Below are 9,567 nucleotides of genomic sequence, written 5' to 3' on the forward strand. Positions count from 1 at the left end.
ATGATCTTCATCTGGAATGATCTCCTGTATCTGGAATGATCTTCATCTGGAATGATCTCCTGTATCTGGAACGATCTCCTGTATCAGGAACGATCTCCTGTATCAGGAATGATCTCCTGTATCTGGAATGATCTCCTGTATCAGGAATGATCTCCTGTATCTGGAATGATCTCCTGTATCAGGAATGATCTCCTGTATCTGGAATGATCTCCTGTATCAGGAATGATCTCCTGTATCTGGAATGATCTCCTGTATCTGGAATGATCTCCTGTATCAGGAATGATCTCCTGTATCTGGAATGATCTCCTGTATCTGGAATGATCTCCTGTATCAGGAATGATCTCCTGTATCAGGAATGATCTCCTGTATCAGGAATGATCTCCTGTATCTGGAATGATCTCCTGTATCTGGAATGATCTCCTGTATCAGGAATGATCTCCTGTATCTGGAATGATCTCCTGTATCAGGAATGATCTCCTGTATCAGGAACGATATCCTGTATCTGGAATGATCTCCTGTATCTGGAATGATCTCCTGTATCAGGAATGATCTCCTATATCTGGAATGATCTCCTGTATCTGGAATGATCTCCTGTATCTGGAATGATCTCCTGTATCAGGAATGATCTCCTGTATCTGGAATGATCTCCTGTATCTGGAATGATCTCCTGTATCAGGAATGATCTCCTGTTTCTGGAATGATCTCCTGTATCTGGAATGATCTCCTGTATCTGGAATGATCTCCTGTATCAGGAATGATCTCCTGTATCTGGAATGATCTCCTGTATCAGGAATGATCTCCTGTATCTGGAATGATCTCCTGTATCAGGAATGATCTCCTGTCAGGAATGATCTCCTGTATCTGTAATGATCTCCTGTATCTGGAATGATCTCCTGTATCTGTAATGATCTCCTGTATCTGGAATGATCTCCTGTATCAGAAATGATCTCCTGTTTCTGGAATGATCTCCTGTATCTGGAATGATCTCCTGTATCTGGAATGATCTCATATATCAGGAATGATCTCCTGTATCAGGAATGATCTCCTGTCAGGAATGATCTCCTGTATCTGGAATGATCTCCTGTATCAGGAATGATCTCCTGTCAGGAATGATCTCCTGTATAAGGAATGATCTCCTGTATCAGGAATGATCTCCTGTCAGGAATGATCTCCTTTTTCTGGAATGATCTCCTGTATCTGGAATGATCTCCTGTATCAGGAATGATCTCCTGTCAGGAATGATCTCCTGTATCAGGAATGATCTCCTGTATCTGGAATGATCTCCTGTATCAGGAATGATCTCCTGTCAGGAATGATCTCCTGTATCAGGAATGATCTCCTGTTTCTGGAATGATCTCCTGTATCTGGAATGATCTCCTGTATCTGTAATGATCTCCTGTATCTGGAATGATCTCCTGTATCTGGAATGATCTCCTGTATCAGGAATGATCTCCTGTTTCTGGAATGATCTCCTGTATCTGGAATGATCTCCTGTATCTGGAATGATCTCATATATCAGGAATGATCTCCTGTATCAGGAATGATCTCCTGTCAGGAATGATCTCCTGTATCTGGAATGATCTCCTGTATCAGGAATGATCTCCTGTATCTGTAATGATCTCCTGTATCTGGAATGATCTCCTGTATCTGGAATGATCTCCTGTATCAGGAACGATCTCCTGTATCTGGAATGATCTCCTGTATCAAGAATGATCTCCTGTATCTGGAATGATCTCCTGTATCTGGAATGATCTCCTGTATCAGGAATGATCTCCTGTATCTGGAATGATCTCCTGTATCAAGAATGATCTCCTGTATCTGGAATGATCTCCTGTATCAGGAATGATCTCCTGTATCAGGAATGATCTCCTGTATCTGGAATGATCTCCTGTATCAGGAATGATCTCCTGTATCTGGAATGATCTCCTGTATCAGGAATGATCTCCTGTATCTGGAATGATCTCCTGTATCTGGAATGATCTCCTGTATCAGGAATGATCTCCTGTATCTGGAATGATCTCCTGTATCAGGAATGATCTCCTGTATCTGGAATGATCTCCTGTATCAGGAATGATCTCCTGTATCTGGAATGATCTCCTGTATCAGGAATGATCTCCTGTATCTGGAATGATCTCCTGTATCAGGAATGATCTCCTGTATCTGGAATGATCTCCTGTATCAGGAATGATCTCCTGTATCTGTAATGATCTCCTGTATCAGGAATGATCTCCTGTATCTGGAATGATCTCCTGTATGTGGAATGATCTCCTGTATCTGGAATGATCTCCTGTATCAAGAATGATCTCCTGTATCAGGAATGATCTCCTGTATCTGGAATGATCTCCTGTATGTGGAATGATCTCCTGTATCTGGAATGATCTCCTGTATCAGGAATGATCTCCTGTATCTGGAATGATCTCCTGTATCAAGAATGATCTCCTGTATCAGGAATGATCTCCTGTATCAGGAATGATCTCCTGTATCTGGAATGATCTCCTGTATGTGGAATGATCTCCTGTATCTGGAATGATCTCCTGTATCAGGAATGATCTCCTGTCAGGAATGATCTCCTGTATCTGGAATGATCTCCTGTATCTGTAATGATCTCCTGTATCTGGAATGATCTCCTGTATCAGGAATGATCTCCTGTTTCTGGAATGATCTCCTGTATCTGGAATGATCTCCTGTATCTGGAATGATCTCATATATCAGGAATGATCTCCTGTATCTGGAATGATCTCCTGAATGATCTCTGGAATGATCTCCTGTATCTGGAATGATCTCCTGTCAGGAATGATCTCCTTTTTCTGGAATGATCTCCTGTATCTGGAATGATCTCCTGTATCTGGAATGATCTCCTGTATCAGGAATGATCTCCTGTATCAGGAATGATCTCCTGTTTCTGGAATGATCTCCTGTATCTGGAATGATCTCCTGTATCAGGAATGATCTCCTGTATCTGGAATGATCTCCTGTATCTGGAATGATCTCCTGTATCAGGAATGATCTCCTGTTTCTGGAATGATCTCCTGTATCTGGAATGATCTCCTGTATCAGGAATGATCTCCTGTCAGGAATGATCTCCTGTATCTGGAATGATCTCCTGTATCTGGAATGATCTCCTGTATCTGGAATGATCTCCTGTATCAGGAATGATCTCCTGTTTCTGGAATGATCTCCTGTATCTGGAATGATCTCCTGTATCTGGAATGATCTCATATATCAGGAATGATCTCCTGTATCTGGAATGATCTCATATATCAGGAATGATCTCCTGTATCAGGAATGATCTCCTGTCAGGAATGATCTCCTGTATCTGGAATGATCTCCTGTATCAGGAATGATCTCCTGTCAGGAATGATCTCCTTTTTCTGGAATGATCTCCTGTATCTGGAATGATCTCCTGTATCAGGAATGATCTCCTGTATCAGGAATGATCTCCTGTTTCTGGAAATCTCCTGTATCTGGAATGATCTCCTGTATCAGGAATGATCTCCTGTATCTGGAATGATCTCCTGTATCAGGAATGATCTCCTGTCAGGAATGATCTCCTGTATCTGGAATGATCTCCTGTATCAGGAATGATCTCCTGTATCAGGAATGATCTCCTGTATCTGTCCTTGTGACAGCAGCTGGAGGAGTCTTTTGGAGAACGTCCTCCTCTGTCCCTGCAGCAGGTGGAGAGACTGGTCAGGATTATCCAACATGGATAACAGTTTGTTCAGCGTCCTCCTCTCCACCACCTTTTCCAGACTGTCCAGTTTGCAACCAATAATGGAGCCGGCCTTCTTAACCAGTTTGTTAAGTCTGTTGGTGTCTCCAGCTCCAATGCTCGTGTTTGTTTGACAAGCAAAGTTATTTATGGTTTTTCCACCGAGGGCATAATATGATACTTTCAAAAACTGAAAGCAGCGTTAGAAAATATCACTTAAAGTAACTTGAACAAATCTTGGACTGCTCATAAAACAAAAAAAAATCCTGTAAGCAACAATATTACTAAAAGCAACAAAGTCATGGTGGCGCCTCCTGAAAGATGAAAACAGTTGAGTCATATTCTGAAATGAAAACAGATCTTTGTTGAGCACATCACAGCTGATTCAATGCTGTGTTACATGCAGGTTATATTTTCTTTTTGTGATCTCATCCAGTCAGTAAATGCTTTATGAGTGAACTGCACCTTCTGTAACACTGATTTAAATAAATCTTATTCATGTTCCATATTCATGTTGCACTCTTTCTCTGTGATAAAGTACCGCTCTGCTGATTGCTGTGTTGTCTCACACGCTGCCACACAGAGGTCAGAGGTCAGTGTTAGCGCTGCACCCTCCAGCTGAGATGTATTGAGTTTGGGCTCGATGACTCTGAGCAGCTTTCACTGACTCAACGCTTGAAGTCCAGACACAAAATAAAATATTACTAGACTAATATTTTACATTATTAATAGGGTGTTACAGTAATTTCAAACCAGCTCCAGGAGCCACAGCAGTTTCTGAATTACTACAGTAAATCAGACTTTGATTCTGTTCTTCACTTGTATGTCATTCCACAATTTCTGCAGAGGAGCGCTCCTAAAAGTGTTAAACATGGTAACCAAATGCTTTATCTGTTCTTAATGTATTTTCTGCACGAGGATAGCGGCTTCTCATTGGTGTAACACTTCGTTCAGGGTAATTAATTGTGCTGCAGGTGCACTGCAAACTCACCGCAAGCTCACATAGAATTTACAGTTAAAATAAACAGTCGGGCTTCAAACCCAAACACAGACCCGGCAGCCGACCAGTGCAGAGGTCAGATCCCCCGCAGGACACAGCTCCTCAAGGGTCCAGGAAACCATCTGAATACAAAGCTGAAGCTGTGATGAGATGAGATGAGTCAAACCTCACAGAGATTTAAAGCTATTTGTGCAGGTCACAATGTCTGCTGTGAACCTGTCCAAAAGATGCACACTCAGCAGGTATAAAAATCAGTTCATGATGATCGAGGTCGGGCTCACAAAACTTCATAAAATCAGCAGGAAATCCAAACAGGTGACAGACAAAGTAACACCTCCAGTCTGATGAGTGGATGAGCTGCAGCAGACCAGAGACATGAACGAGGACATCTGGTGGACAGGGGAGACACCATTACAAATCACACAACAAATGGAGGGTGCATCTTAGGAAAAGTCCACCTTTCCCTTACTTCTACTTCTCTTCTGCTCCTCAGTCTGACAAAAAAAAAAAGAGAGTGTGAGGCTGAACAAAGAGAAGACGCTGCCGGAGTCACTGATTGCCTCGATGTCTGTACAACGCCCATATAAGGGAAAGGTCATGTAGCTGCACACGAGCTGGTAAAACCGCATCTGCCTGCATAATATAATGTCTTACGCTACATTATGCAGGCAGATGAGGTTTTCATAGGTGCTGGTTAGATTTGCATATGTAGTGATAAACATGGCGGACACATTTTGCACATGACCATGACTTCCTGTTATTTGAGCTGACTCTACGTTCATAGAAGATAGAAGATTACAGTATTTCACTGTTCGACAGAACTTATGGTTTGTTGTAGTGAAGTTATATTGAAATCTTAATAATTGATGTTTGATACGGCCCCCCAGGACCTGACGGGGCCCCGCTGACAGACCTGCTGCTGCACACAGTTTAGACTTTAAAGAACAAAACTATTAAACTGGTGAACAGCAATCTTCATTTTAAATTGAAACCTCCTGTAGAGCTTCAGTTCAAAGCCTGAATTATATATTCAGCTCATACAGTTGGTATTGGGAGTGTATTAATGGGCCTAATTGTAATGAACATGCCATTATTTGGGGACAGACACTTCAGCAGGTACAAAATATACACGAAGGAAAAACTAACACACGATTAGAGTGACCTCTACTGGTAATCTGAGGAATTACACTGGAAAGAAATCTTTTTTCTGACGAAGCAAATACAAATGTGTGTGTGTGTGTGTGTGTGTGTGTGTGTGTGTGTGTGTGTGTGTGTGTGTGTGTGTGTGTGTGTGTGTGTGTGTGTGTGTGTGTGTGTGTGTGTGTGTGTGTGTGTGTGTGAGAGAGAGAGAGACAGGTTCAAAGTCTCTGTGTTTATCTTGTATGGTGGGGGCAACTGGTGAGTCACACTGCATGACTGCGTGTCTTTTAGTTTCATATCAGACAGCACTTCCTCCAATTTCAGCTCCTGTTGAATGTCAGTGAGTCCAGTAGTTTCTGTAGAAGCAGCCATACGGACGTGAACCAGTCAGACTGCCCTGACGTGGCCCTGACGTGGCCCTGACGTGGCCCTGACGTGGCCCTGACGTGGCCCTGACGTGGCCCTGACGTGGCCCTGACGTGGCCCCGGCATTAGACACACCTCTAACCCCACAGAGCACATCATATATTTTAAACATGGTTCCTCTTTCACACAAATTCAACACTGTTCTCTGTCAAAGGTGTGACGGGAAAGATTTATTTTACAAACACACACCAATTATTACATCTCACCCTCAGACTGGATATAAAAGAGTTTGTATCTTCAGGTCTGTAAAATGGTTCCGATCCAGAAGTGTCTTCAGCTGCAATACCAGCGAGTGCCACTAGAGGTCGGCTCCAAAAAGCCTCCGGCTCCATAGACTCCCATTCAACTTCTCTCATCAAATCCAAAGTGAATAAAATGTGTCCATCAGTTATCTCGGTGTTGTTAGCTAAAGTCACTCCTTCTTCTTAGTTTTCTGGAGGTCCATCTGAAAATAATCCCTCATTCATTAGAAAAGAAGATTCAAGAAGACCTGTTTTTGGGGGCGTGTCTGTTTGATTGACAGGCCTGCGGTGTAGTCAGGTTACAGCTATCGGTGGGCGGGACGTAGTATCGTCAGGTTTCCGATCAGATCGGTCAGATCCACCGCTGGCTCCTCCCCCAGCTCGTCCAAATATGGTCACTTCCTGCTCCAAACCGCTCCGAACTAACAAGATGGTGACGGACAGAATCTGAACTGGAGGATTCATAACGTTCACAAACCAACGATGACATCACTGATGGTTGATGACATCTCTGATGGTTGATGACGTCACTGATTGATGATGACGTCACTGAGATTGAGGTACATTCAGGCAGCAGAGGAGTCCCTGTATTTATCTAATATGACGTTTGTATGTGGAAACTCTCACCTGTCTACAGGTATCTCTGGCTGTGGAGCTGTATGTCTCTTATCTGTGGTAATTATTGACACCAACCTGCCCACTGTTTGTTGTTTGTCATCTCTTCATGCTGTTCTTTTCTCTCTCTGCTCACCCCGAGCTGTCGAAGCAGATATCCACCCACCTCTGGTACAGTAAAAAAAAAAAAAAAAAAAAACGGAATAAAATTGAATTGAACCATGTTCAGGGTTTCAGTTCATTTCATGCCTTCAAAGGGGAAAACCAAGGAAGTGGTATTAAATGAAGTTAAGATCTTCTCAGCACATAAATGGGATGGAGGAGTCTGGAGTCACACAGCTTTCCATTTCACTGAGCAGGTCATATTTTGACCATACAGAGTCATCAAGAACATAGTAGCAGAAGAAAGGGGAAGGTAACAGCACAAAATTACAAATCATGCAAATGTCACAGAAAACCACAACAATTTAAATACAAACACAGCCTCAATGCAGTTATCAATGATAGAGATAATTAAATAGATTGTATTTCTAAAGGGGAGATACAGCTTAAATATGACGGCACTGTTAACAAGACAGTAACTAATGGTAAAGGAAAGAAATCCTCCCTTTACCACCAATTTATAGTCACTGAAAGAGAAATTCAAATTCAAATTTAAAATCCAGGTTTTAACATCGACCAGGCAGCTCATTAACACATTTTCCGAGGCAGTGCCAGATTTCAGAGGTAAGTATATCTGGGTATCGTTGGCGTAGAGGTGAAAGGAAATTTCATCAGTGTGACATCAGGCAATACATTCACTGATGTCATACTGATCTCGTGAAAAGAAATCGCAGTTGTTACACAGACAATTACACAAATTTCTTGATTAATAACTATTTCTTAATTGTGGTGAAAATATTAGCAAACTGGAATCTAAACTAAAGCGAGGTTGTGCTTTTTTAAAGTCAAGTCAACGTAAACAGCAATTACAACGCATGTTCTGTAGATTTGTATAGAAGGCTTTGGTCATATATCGTTCATAGCCTGATTTATAGAACATTTTACAGAGTGCCCATACTGTTATGGCTGTTTACACTATATTCTGATTTATGGTTGTGATAAAAAAAAAAAAAAAAAAAGACAAATAAAAAAAAACTCTGTTAAAACCTTTGACTCCAATGTTTATATTTCCGTTTTAGAAATGTAGACAAATTAGCACAAATGTAATAAGATAATGCATCATTTGCATATTCATTTATAAAAACCCTTTGTCTTAATGTCAGTAGTCAACTGGGCCAGATTTCACAGTGATGACTATGAGTTAAAATCGTTACCCATTCTCTTGTACTGTTAAGATGATCTGTCATCATTTTAATTCAGAAAAATAAATTGTCTGTATTTTATATTTGCCTCAGTCCTTCATTTTGTGATGTACCATTGTACATTCTACATATGGGACACATATTTTTGAGACTGATATGGTTCTTTCAGATTTTTTGGACTAATATGATGGACCTAGACATACAATCCTACGATCAAAAATGTATTTGCATTGCCTATCATATTCATCTAGTTAAACATAAAATAGCAGTATGAGGTTAATGCTTCAGTTCAATGTCAATTGTTTACTTTATCAAAGTCAGGATGGTCCTCTGGAAAATAAAAAGCCCCCCCCCCCCCCCCCCCACCCCAGTGACAAGGTTCATTCATCATCTTTGTTTACATTCAATATTTCTTTATTAAACATAATGTCTTTATTCAGTAGACCTGATTCCCATTGAAGTGTGATTTATTAGTTTTATTTGTCCGTCGATTTGTCCAATTTTGCAGCTGTTGATATTTATCACAGCATTCCTATTCATGTGAATTATATACCGTCTTCATGCACGAAGTCATCCAAACATCAGCTGTCTCCCTCCAGCACCACCAGTGGTCCCTTTAAAGTGCTCCATGAAGCGGAGGTGTGGTGATGACCTTCGTGAGGGTCTTTGTGTGACCTGCTGTTTTTACTCCTGCTTTTGACTGAATGGTATCGAGTTCCAGTCCTTCACCCTCCAAAATAAGAGAACGGTGTCAGAGTGGATTCATCGGCTGCTCTGTTTGTGTATTAATGAGTCATCACAAAGGTCAGGTTGAATAGAAAGCGACATACTTATGTTTCAGTGTTATTCAAACCTGCACGGTGGCCTTCGGCCTGTTGTAAAGCCAGACACATCTTCTCCACACGTGATTTAAATAGTCAGAATTTAATGTGGTCATGTAGAAATGCAGAAATGATACACATCTTACACTAACTATCACTTTTTCTGGTTTCTAACATCACACGTTTGTGTGTTTAATGAGGTTCAATGTTTTTTACATTTCATAATGTTATTTACTACGTTCTAAAAGTCGACCTAAAACCAACCAGGACGGACGGACGGACTTGTATTTAGTGTTTTGCTTTCAGT

Source organism: Brachyistius frenatus, unplaced genomic scaffold (assembly GCF_029030835.1).
Source record: "Brachyistius frenatus isolate BFR_SWC_R1_liver_20210118 unplaced genomic scaffold, ASM2903083v1 Contig_462, whole genome shotgun sequence".
Classification (NCBI taxonomy): Eukaryota; Metazoa; Chordata; class Actinopteri; family Embiotocidae; genus Brachyistius; species Brachyistius frenatus.